This window comes from Haemaphysalis longicornis, unplaced genomic scaffold (assembly GCF_048455015.1).
Source record: "Haemaphysalis longicornis isolate Haplotype H1 unplaced genomic scaffold, Haemaphysalis longicornis Haplotype H1 scaffold_1, whole genome shotgun sequence".
NCBI lineage: Eukaryota > Metazoa > Arthropoda > Arachnida > Ixodida > Ixodidae > Haemaphysalis > Haemaphysalis longicornis.
The window spans coordinates 256,673,730-256,685,823 of NW_027526203.1; the positions used below are offsets into that span (position 1 = coordinate 256,673,730).

Below are 12,094 nucleotides of genomic sequence, written 5' to 3' on the forward strand. Positions count from 1 at the left end.
TGGATGCAGCCTCGAATAAAATAATACCGCCATTCCGCGCATCGTGCGTTAAGTTAAAGCCAGGTGCTGCACCGTTCTCAGACGGTGATTTTTTCAAGATGGCCGCCGGCTGTTCCATGAAGGAAATTCGTTTTTATTTCATTTTTTTAGTAAGCGGGTAAATTTCATCGCCGTTCTTGGTGTTAATGAAAATATACCACAAATATGGCACCTTCGATTGAAGGTTGAGCGCGAACAAAATATTTTTTTGTTCAGCAAAAACTTCCAAAAACACTCATTTATTGCTGTATCATTTTGTAAAGCTAAAAAATACACAAACAGGCTTCGTTTACGTTGGAGAACAGAATTTTAACACGTCAGGCAGGCAGATTCCCGATCATAGCCAATACTCTTTCTAGCCTCACTAAGTTATCGGTGTCGTGCGTGAGCTCGCATCATCCGCAATGATCGTGTTGGTAGCGGCATTTATTTGTGTTGCGCATGGGCCCGCGGCGATTTCCTCCACGTGTAAGAAATCGAACTTCTGTTATTAGTCACGCAGGCGTAATTATTATAATCATCGAAAAACTACGTCCAATAAATATAAATACAGTAGGATCGTTATAACGAAATCGCTTTATTCGAAATATGCGCTTTATTCAAAATTTATTCTGGTCCTAACCCAAACGGATGCATTTTAGGCCGCATTACTCGAAGCGCCAGAAGAGCTTGACCCGCTTAGAGCGAAGTGGCGAGCGGAGGCGTCGCCGTGCCGCGATGACCCAGTGGCGAGTCAGGCTGTCAACATGGCAGGTCAACACAAGCTGGTACTTCGCCGGCGGTTTTCTCGAGCCGGTCATGCTCGATTCGGGTGATCCCCATTTTGGGCAAACGGTCCAAATGCGTGGTAGGGTCATTAAAACTTCGTCGCAGCACATTGATCAAGGGCGTGGACACGACGGTGCGCGAACACTGGCAATCGAACCGTAGAATTGGCAGTGTCGCCGACAACGAGGCGCCGAAGAACTCTTGTGTTGCAAACTTCACGGCTGCACAACTCGGGAAAACAATTCCCAGTGATCATGCAATGCCCCTAATGCGAAACCGATCAGTTTTCATGATTGTGCTTTGTACGCCCAATGAGCGGTTAATCTTTTTATTATTACTATTTATTTATTTTTTGAGCTCAACAAACAACCTCCGTCTCGAGCCACGGCATCTGCGGCGCTTTTCAACGCAAAACTCTCGTATAGCGTTTCGTGACGCCCGCACGCCCCCCTATAAAAGGGGCACTGCCGCTGCCAATTTTTGTGGGCGGCGACCATAGCCTCCTGCATTGCTTGGTCAAATGGTCAAGTTGTAGCAGGGGTTGCTCTCGCCCGGCAAGAACATGAAACAGCCACCACAGCTTACTCTGAATAACGTTTTGCTTCAGTGAATACATTATGGTTTGATTCCGCGCAGCTGTGGCGTATAATAAGACAAACTGGTTTAGCTTTTCTCGAGTGGTTGTTTATATCAATATACCGCTTATAACAAAATTTTTCGCCGTCTTACTGACTTCGCTATAACGAGGGATTACTGTATCTGTATTCTACATGTTTCCTCTTAGTTTTACGGAATAGCAAGCTCAGTTTAAGCCAATCTTTGCAGCGCGTATTTGTTTTCATCAGTAAACAATAACGAGAAGTTTGTGTTCCCCCTCGCCCCCTACTTGTTGCTTATCCCTGCTCCATTTATATGTCCCATTTGAACTTCAGCCTTCGTAATACTATACGAAACCAACTTCGCCATTTTGCGAATGCGCTCTTGGAACATCCGTGCGCTCAACGGTTCGCACCAGCCCCTGCAGGCCGTGTCGCTCATGCAATTGGTATACCGATTGTCTCATCTTACAGTGTGATTTAGTTATTCTAGTTAACCCACCACGGTGGCTGTTGTGCTAGCGCTGAGTCTAAGGATTGAGCCCGAGGACGCGGGTTCGATTGCAGGCCGCGGCAGCCGCTTTTTGAGCGTGCATGCGTGTGTGTGTGTGTGTGTGTGTGTGTGTGTGTGTGTGTGTGTGTGGAGGCGAGAAGCGGAAATGCCCGTGTGTTCGGGATTTCGGTGCACGTTAATTAGATTCCCAGGTGGTCAAAATTAATCCGCAGACCTCTACTACGGCGCGCCTCATCGCCTGTGTAGCGTCGGCGCGTGAAACCTCATAATCAGTAAAATTAGATATTTTAGGGCGATTTTAACACATCATTAAACTTAAAGAGCAAAACACAACTGCTGAGCACCAATAAAGCCGCGCAGCTTTCACCTTCAACTGTGCGTTGTCACGTATGGCCAACTATCGGGCTGTTTTCGTGAGTAATTTACAAATGCCACTCGGGTGCGTTTTTGTCAATGTGCATGCCGCATATATCCAGGAAACTGACCAAATGCACAGCGCCTGCTAATTAACCCAACGCGCGCGTGAAACGGACGGCGCAGCATTTCGACGTCGTGAGGCACGAATGAGAACTTGGGTTTCATTGCCGTGTGTTATTTCGCAATCATTATTTGCTGAATAAATAAATAAACTGGAATTTCAACAAGAAAATAGCTTTTTATGCCATCGTCAAATGGTATCTACTCCGACTTGAATTTACATTCCATAGCCGCTCACTTCACCACGACATCATACCGAAATTTAACGCGGCCTCTTTACAATGGAGATGTGTTCTTTTGGGAAACGTGCACCATATGGAAAGACAAAGTGATCGGGTATACGCCGTTTTTTTCATTCGACGTGTTGGCCGTATCTTTAAGAAGTTCGCGCAGATTTCTTTCATAACTGCCTGAAAACAGCATCCAGAAATGACTTCCCAAATTTCCTTTCCTATTGTTAAAACATTGCGCGCCTTCCTTTGGTAGTAGATTACGGTTGCATTATAAAAAGGTAATCGTGCATAGACAAGGAAAATTTCCAGTTCCATTTTGCTAAGTTTTCACAAGCGACTCGCACTGTTAACTTTCTCTCTACTGACACCAAATTTTTGCTTCATGTTTTTATTCGTTAGGTGGAATAGGTGTAATATTTGGTAAATGTTGCCGTGAATGGGTATTCTAGCGATTGCGCGATTACAATGGCCACCTTCGGAAGCCTATTTATGGCCCCTTTAAAGCATGCATGGCCGGGTTGTTTTATGTTGCCGCCTGTATATCCTTAGACAAAAGTAATATCTAGATAAAAGGCTCAAACATTGCCTTGTTGCTGGGTCTTCATAATTGCTCGAAAAAAATTAATTTACTGGAGAAATTTTATATGCAAGCTATTAAATTTCTGTGCATCATATGGGTGTGCGAGCCGTACATGTCGCCAGCTAATTACAATCGTGCGTTTTCCCTTCATATATGTATACATTGCCGCAGTAATTACGGTTGATTTATGAAACGGATTCAAACCCAAAGTTCATGTTCTTTAAACTGCCCCCTTTATGTAAAATTTAGTCACTGTTATAGCCCCTCTGATCAGCGAACTTTCCAACTAGTCCACAACTTGCACCTTTGTTTGAAATAGACAACATGAAGTGGGCTGTTTTATATTTCAACTTTTCCATAGACATTTCACCTACCTAGAGCGCCAAAGTCAGAGCACCGTGATATTGTAACATATATGAAACAATAAAACAAAACAAAGACCTAACCCTGGTGTGACACCCATTTTCCAGCCGATACTGCCTGTACAAAAGCTCATTGGCCTATTTCAAGGATATTTTCTCATTATACAAACGAACCTTCCAAGTAACCTGAACATTTTTGCTTTTGTTCCCTTCCAATAGCATTGCACACACTATCTTCAGATTTTTCCTGGTGTAATTTTTCTTTGTAAGAGGTTCCAATGCATCGGACACTTGTCGCGTTCTGCTTGGCGCGAAACGAAATACAGGGCGCCATGCGTTCTCGGAAGAAGGCGGGTGCTGGGAATCAGGCACGCCGTCTCGCGCATTCCTTTCTTCCTGCATGCCTTATTTTTTGTTTTCGTCGACGCTCCGTCCCTTCTGTGTGTCGCGAAGGAAGTTTCAGCAGCCGAGCGCTAAGTTGGGGATGGCCGAAAAAAAAAAAAAAAAAAAAAAGAGACCGAAAGAAAAGGCTTTCGTTCTTGGTCAGCGTTTTACCCTCCTCTCACACGCGCACACGTGCGCGCCCCTCGCAGGGGGGTCCTCCTCTCCTGCTCCTTTGCGCCTGGCAGCCGGCGTTGGGTTGGGAAGAGTGGACGAAATGCGCGCGCTTTTTGTAGAAACGAGCAGCCATCGCTGCCATCCTGCACAATCAAACGGAATAGAGAAGGAACCATGTCATACGAAATTTTGTTGTGTGGCCGCATGTTACGGCGAATATTTGCGGGCCGGAAAGTTCATAGCAACCGACCAGTGAAGGTAAGCGCTTGATTTTCTGAGCTCGCCTCGTTCTTTCGAATGCAGTTTACTTCGTAAAAGAGCGGGAACAAGACTGCCCTCCCGTTTCTAACTTCTAAGCATATCCTAGCTTTTGTGAATGCGTACGGTTGTAAAACGGGAACACGTATTCGCTTAAATTTTATGGAAAGAGTATAATGAGAAATCAGATGGGCGCTCAGTAGTAGATCTTTTGTTATGATGCTGAAATCGAGTGTGTATATGTTCTGCAAGAACCTTGATATGTACGATTGGCTTTTAATTTACTTCTCGTCGCAGCTGCTCACGCACGCGAAAAATACAACTAATAAATTTAACTTTGGTATGTTTAATTTCACGCGAGTTTTGGCGGCATGCTGTAACAGAACACAATTTAGCGTTGCAGGTAAGCCATATGTTATCAGCTGCTTATGCAAACCATCTTACGATGTAACACAACGCCTGACGTCTTTGTAGTATTCACATATTTTCCATGTGAAAGGCTGGTCTACGTCGGATGCTTATAACTATAAAGAAAATAAATGGCAAATAAAAATAAATAAATAAAATGATCAAAAATAAATAAAAATATGAAAATAAAACAGCTCAAGCCAGTTTTTAGCACATTTTTCGAGAGCAAAAGGTAAAATTAGGCAACCAAGAAAATACACGGTTGTAATTTCATCTAGTTGTACATGTAATATGTTTCCCTTCTTTACAATTGCCTGTTTACTAATTTTTGTTCGTTGCGTTTTTATGTTTATGGGCATTGAGGTAATTATCGTCCTCTTTCAACGAATATTGCCGACGTACCACGTCGTCATCAGTTGGTCGGCTTCTCTTGTTAATTGAAAATTCTCTGGCAAGCTGTCTGAAGACTTTTCACTTAATCACTCAATGGCCTGCAAAGAAAGCTGTAAGGTATTTTATATAATTCAGTATTTTGTCTGTCCTTTTCTGTTTTCCAGGGATGCTTGAGAAACCAACTCAAGCGATGTGCGTCATAAAGTTGGCACGGGCATTAGAAAAAGTTGAACAAGCAAGACAAAGTGAAAAGTGAAGAGGCCTGTTTTGCTATAATATTCCTTCCTAAAGGTAAGGTTTTCTCCATTAGCTAAAATTTGCTTCACTTCAGTTTTCTGAACCACTTCTATACACTCTGTTTTGTTTCAGAAATACCAGCACCACAACATTGACACACGAATAAGCTCATCTGGCAGCAAGCGTCATCCAAACTGCAGGTGAGCTTCTGAGCACCCTGTGTGTTAGAGCAATGCCCTTCTGTTTGTTTTCCAGGAATGGCAGTCAAACCTCATTTGAAGTGCCAGTACAAGAAAATCGATGAGGCCATATTGTATGCCAAAAGTCCTGGTGTTCTGAGAGGTGAGACATTGTCTATGCTGTAACAACTTTGCAACTTCTCCTAAACTACAGCTTTTTTTCATTTCGCAGAAGCGTGGCAGTAACAACCCCATGTTACTGGGTTCATGGCCGTCAAGTATGTCATCAAACTGACTTGTCAAGGCAGAAGAACGAGCAAGCCCAGGAGGAGAAAAACGAAGACAACGGCTGAAACAGCGTACTTGCGAAATTCAGTTGCTTTAACACAATACGTGTTCGGATCGATTGTTAATGGTAAAATAAAACGCACATGTTATTTCATCTTAAAGAGTGTCAGTGTTGTTATTTACGCTAGCTGGCATGTTCCTTGCTTTAAAATTCTGCCATTTCTTAGTTTGTTATTTTGCCGGACTGCCTTAATTGTGTGTGTTGGTCAGTGTAGGGATCAAATGTATGGACATGCAGCCTAAAATGCCAGTTTATACCTTTCAGGAGTTTATGCGGACGAGGTTTGAAGTGCTCGCTTATCATGCAGTCAACAATCGTCTATCTAGGAAAAAGTTAACTTCTAATATTTTCATCTAGTTATTGTTGCATGTATATTAGATACATGTAATTGTAAGTTACCTGTACATTGCTGCAATATTATCGATTCGTAAGAGAAACATTGCTTGAACGTCATATCAACAGTGCGCGGATGCGACCCTCGTGGGGAAAAAACGTATCTGTAAAGTCGCGGTAACGTTGTAGGAAGCATCGCTTGAACATGATAGCGACGTTTTCTAAATGTTACCCGCACGTTGGAAAAATATAGCTGGAAAGTTACCGCAAAATTGTAGGAATGTTATTGCAACTTCATAAAAACATTGCTTGAACGTTGAAGCAACGTTCTTTGTATGCTAACTGCATGTAAATGTGTGGATCTAAAGTTGCTGCAAGATTGTAGCAATGTTATCACAACGTCCGAATGGTACAGGAATATGCTTAAATGTGGTATGCACGTTGCGAAAATGTAGCTGAAAAGTTGCTGCAATGTCACCAGAAAACGTCTCGTAACATTGTTCAAATGTGTCCTGCACGTGGCTGAAAGGTTGCTCCAAGAGTGTAGCAACGTTGGCGAACGTCAGAAACAACGTTATCGAAACATTAAAACAACACCCTTAAAACGTTGCCCCCATGTTGGAGCAATGCTAATATCATGTTGACGCAATGTTTCTGGGAAACATTGCACTAACGTTAAAAAAAGCGGACATTAGCCACATTTTGGCAACGTTAAGGGGAAACGTTGTGGAAATGTTCGGGCAACATTCTGTGCTACCAGGGAGCCGACGCCTCGGCTATCACGTCGCTCTCTTTGAAGGGAACAAACCGCACGCGGGCGGCGATCAATCACAAATTTCTACTATATATACATTACGTACAAATAGTTTCGTGAATATCGGCCCAGTATTTTTCGCCGTGCTGCACAACTAGAATCGAATTATAAAAGTGGTCTGAAACTATAAGCTACTTACAGAGTCAAATGATGCACTAAAACACGAAAACATTTCCTATCTACCGCTGTTTTCTACTTTAACCACAGAGACAGGTGCTGGTGAAAACATTTTACTTTCAAATAAACTAAATCTAACGCTTCACTTGGGAATTGAACAAAAATCTAGTCTATTATTTATGAGAGGAGCAGTTTCGTTAGTTTTCGCACTTCGCAAAGACGACGGCCGATATTTGTGCCGATGTATTTGTTACTGCCAGAAAGGCTGATATTAATTGGTTCACTTAGCGAGTGAGGCAAAAGTCGCACAATTGTTTATAGCCGCGTGCACAACTCTATTTAGGTCGTCAAACTTTTGGAAAGGTCTAAAGGATGGAGGTGGCGTTGGGCCAGCCCAAATATGGCCAATATCGGACGCGGAAGTGGAAGTGGTCAAGAACTTATAAAATATCTTTTGTTTTTCTGTGGTATAAATGCAATAGGAATGACAAATGTAAGGCAAGTGATCGTTTCGAACTTTTTTTTGAGTAAAAATAATATAGTCAAGTCAAAAGAGCTTTTCTGACACCAAGACGTTCGCAAGCGCGTGAAAGTTTGAAGGCTTCTAATCTCTTTTTTTTTTTTTTCATTGATAAAAATGGCGGATATTACTGCCTATGCGTTTAGTTTAAACATGTGATCGACGGCGGTACAGCGCGTTGGTATAGCAGAGAAACCCCGGGCGAGCGCATCCCTGCGGCCGACGGAGCGCCCTGCGAGTCGCGGGAGAAGCGCGATCTTCGCGGGACAGGTTCCCCAACCTCCGTCACAGGCCGCTCCGAACTTGTTTCGGCGACTCTCCGCCAGGTGCAAACGTCGTCTGCTCGGAGGTATTTTGAACGGCGTTACCTAGCGCTCTCTGTGATTACGAAGCTAGGGATTTCGCCATGGTGATTTTAAGAGCATAGACTACTTATTTCGACAAAGAAAAAAATTGAGTGCAGTTGGCCTTTAAGGATTCTAAACTGCTCCGATTCTGTTTTACGTTTCTTCCTCAACCGCTTGATTTTGCGTTTAGTGTGGATTATTTCTCGGGTAATCCACAGGTTTTGACGACGCTGGCGGAACGTTTTTGTTGGTACAAAGTTTCCGATGCAATACTGAACAACATTATAAAAAAGCTGCCATCCTGTCGCAACAGCCGCGAAGAATTAGCATTCAGGTAGTCTATTATTGCAACATCATCTGCTCGGACAAAATCCTTGATAATTTTCATTACAGAAGTATTTTTTCCTTTCAACAGACTAGTACTGTTGTTCTAATACACTTTGTGAACAAGGCACCCGTACGGGAGCCGAAACGTATTTCTTTGGATTTTAAACATTCTTGGTCGGTGCAAGTTTTTATTGTCACTGTTGTTCCATGAGTAAAAAATTAACTTATGATCTGAAATACCCTTTTCAACTGACAGAGTTCCGCTCCCAAAAAATTCACTGAGAAAGAACCGAATTTTCTCTTTGTGTTTGCCGTCACTACTTGTATAGGTTCAGGGAAAGCATAATGTCCAATATAGTGTCTCCGGGGGTGGAACAGCCATAGCTAAGCCTCTGCCAATCAATAAAAGGCAAATTAAAATCACCGGTTATTATTACATTCTTTTCTTGAAATTTTAGTGTGTGATCGTACAATTGGTTCAGGTACGAGGAATCTGATTCCGGAGGGCGATAAACAGCGCCTAGAACGAACGTAATACCAAAAAGCGCAACTCTAAAGAACAAGCTTCCATGGTTATCAATGTGGTCAAGACCATAGGCGTGCGCACAGGGGGGGCAGGGGGGGCGGCCGCCCCCCCCCTAATCATCTGAAGGGGGCGCCAAATTTGCCCCATGCCTTGCCGATGTAACACATGAAAGTAAAATTTCTGCTCAGAAATATTTTGTGTGTGTTGCAATTCCATCACATTGAAATAAAAATTTTATAACCATCCCTCTTTGCACTGCGTTCGCACCGCAAGGCCTTCAGTGAGAAGAGGTCGGGAGTTGCTCTAAGGGGGGGGGGGGGGGGGGGGGGGGGGGGCGCAGCGGTAAGACTTTGCCCCCCCAAATTGAGAACTCTGCGCACGCCTATGGTCAAGACCTTGTACCTTTTCGTGCCACTACAGCTACGCCACCACCACGGGAGCATCTGTCTCGTCTGTGCAACTGATATTCCGTCGACACAACTTCATCATCCCTAATAAACTCGTTTAGCCAAGCTTCTGTGATGACGCAAACATGCGGGTCACACAGCAGCAACAAATCTTCTGTAATTTTTATTTACAATAATCTGAGAATTGAAAGAAAGCAAGCGAAGAGGCTGTAGTCGCTAGCTAGGAACAGCTCACCTTGTGGCTTACACGGTTTGATTTTGGCTCTGCCTTACGTGTGCGCGATACAGATATCATCCCACGTGTAAGCAGTGTCACCAATCCAGAGCCTATTGTTCATCAATGACACTTTCCTTCCAACGCGTCCTTATCGGCCTTCGCCCTGTCCCAGAGTAGTTTGCGCTTTCTGAGAGTGTCTGCGCAGTAGTCATTTTGAATAGAAATTGGTGTTCATTTTAGCTTTTTAACGTTGCTCCAGATAGCTTGTTTTTCCCTGTAATCTTGTAAATAAACAATTACTGGGCGATTTTGCTTCGGCCTACCAAGCCTGTGAATTCGAGCGACCGATAAGCAAGTGACTCCCAGTTTATCCTGACAGCTCTTTAATAACGCTGGTTCGCAAAGCTTCTTCCGATTCTTCAGCTATATCAGGAACGCCGAATACAATCAAATTTGACCGACGGCTTCGGTCCTCTAAATCTACCAGTCTTCCCGCTGCAAGTGAAGTGCCCTTTCAAATTCTGTTAATCCACGGCTTTCGTTCAGGGTCGCCTTGTCTTTCAATTCCTTTACCTCCTCTTCTAGCTTTGTCACTCGAGCACCAAAACCATACATCAATTTTTCCATAGTTTCCAGGCGGTTTTTTAAGTAAGAAATGTCAGTTTTAATTGACTGCTGGCCTTAACAGCTGTTCTAACATCTTCTCTACCGTGGGTCCAGGATTTTCCTCGACATCACCACAAACCAACAATTTGCAAATACAAAAACAGTCATCCGCAATATATGGACGCACGTGTGTGGCCACGGCACGACAACAAGAAATCTATTAATCACTTCGCAAGGAATTAACTGTAACTGACCTGTAAGGCGACAACAAAACGCATGATGAGTGACTTGCGCCCAGCGCTTTCGCCGTGCCCACTGAGGTTCATCCGGAGTGGTGCAGTACTCGAGCTTGCTGATATGACGTCACAAAGCCGCGTACTGATCGTTAGGGGCGGCACATCCTCGATGATTTGGCGGTAACTTGATGCTTGATTTCCACTGCGCAGCCCGTCGAAGGTTTTAGCTGTGCACACGGGTATCGGCGATGAGGACGCAGACAGCAGTACAACAAAACGCATGATGAGTGACCTGGGCCCAGCGCTTTCGCCGTGTCGTCGTCGTCAATGTCTGTCGTCGTTGACGACGTCGTCAACGCCCCGTGCTTGTCAGTGTATTATGTATAAATGTATCTGTGTAAATAAACGTTGCGTTACAAAAAAAAAAAAAAGGCTTGTGACCGAGCGGTCTGAAGCGCTGGGATTATTGTTTTGCAAGTCGCAAGTTCGAATCCCCGAGGTATACTTGCTTTTTTTTTAGTTAATTTTTTTCGTTTGCGGCCGATGCTTTCTAAACTGACTTCACCAATTTTGGGCCGTAACGTTCACTGCTCCACGAGCGAGTTTGTAGAACGCGCGCAGACGGACACTGACGCGCTAGCTAGCGAGTTCTCGTTGGCGTGCCAACAGTGCGATGTCGGTGCCACAAGCACCGACTACTTGCGGGCAGTGGGCAGCAGACTGCCCACTGCCCGCAAGACTGCCCACAGACTGCCAGTGGGCAGTGGGCAGCAGAATCAGCAGACCCTTGGCCTTTTGCGAACACGCTTTTTACGATACAGGCATGAGTGAGCTCCGAATATGCGGGGAAAGCGCATGTCATTTAAAGAAGCGTCTGCGGTGATGTGGTAGGCGTTCATCCACTGCGTAGGCCTCGGCTAGTGATTGCTACTATTCCAAGCCGTCCTGGGAGGCTTATCTTAGGCATTTTACAGCCAACAACATGGCAGAAGCGCGGTACAACGATTACTGATATATCGAGAATGCCCATCCAACGATGCCATCGGATGTCAATTAAGCATGTTGTTTTACAGAACCGAAACCGAAACTTGTTTGAATGCTAACCTTGGATATCGTCCGATCAAGGTGCATCACCTCCTTTCGTCACAGCGGTTACAGCCTTTAGTTGGTGCGGCCGCCACAGACCACGCATGGTAGTTTTTCTTCTTTCTTATAAAATAATTACGGACTTATCATCCGGATGAATGATGAAAAGTGGAGTAATTTGAGCCAGTCTACGCAGTGCAAGCAAAACTGGGAGCTTGACAAATTCACTTCAGTGTCCCTTTAATAAAGTTTCTTCGTTCATTCATTGGTAAATAAGCGTTTGCCTCCTTCTTCCGCACCCTCCTCCACTGCCGGCTTTTCTTTCGGCGTAAGGTAATGGTTAACAAAGAAATGACTGATCTCACGAAACTCTATTTTAGGTAGCTTGTGGCCTCAATGGCGCGAACATCTGGCAACCAGAGTATTTTTTCGAACAAAATGAAAAATGTATTGTATCAAAAGATAAAATTAAAAAGCACTAACACCTCAAATAATATTAAAATTTTTACAAAACTATGTAAGCAAATTATGTTAATTGTTGTTTCAAAAACCGGGCAACAATGTTATAAATTGCCAAATACTGGCAACAATGTAATTAATAATACAA

General features: G+C 43.9%; 1 long non-coding RNA gene across 2 annotated transcripts; it reads left to right on the forward strand.

Annotated features, from left to right (window-relative positions):
• The first annotated feature begins 3,624 nt into the window (after positions 1-3,624).
• LOC144169359 (uncharacterized) lies at positions 3,625-5,971 on the forward strand. 2 transcript variants are annotated; one of them, XR_013322432.1, is made up of 5 exons: positions 3,625-4,385; positions 5,351-5,477; positions 5,556-5,623; positions 5,679-5,765; positions 5,835-5,971. It is a non-coding gene; the product is annotated as an uncharacterized LOC144169359 (long non-coding RNA). The 2 variants fall into 2 exon arrangements; XR_013322431.1 differs by having other exon boundaries at positions 5,556-5,765.
• Positions 5,972-12,094: the final 6,123 nt, after the last annotated feature.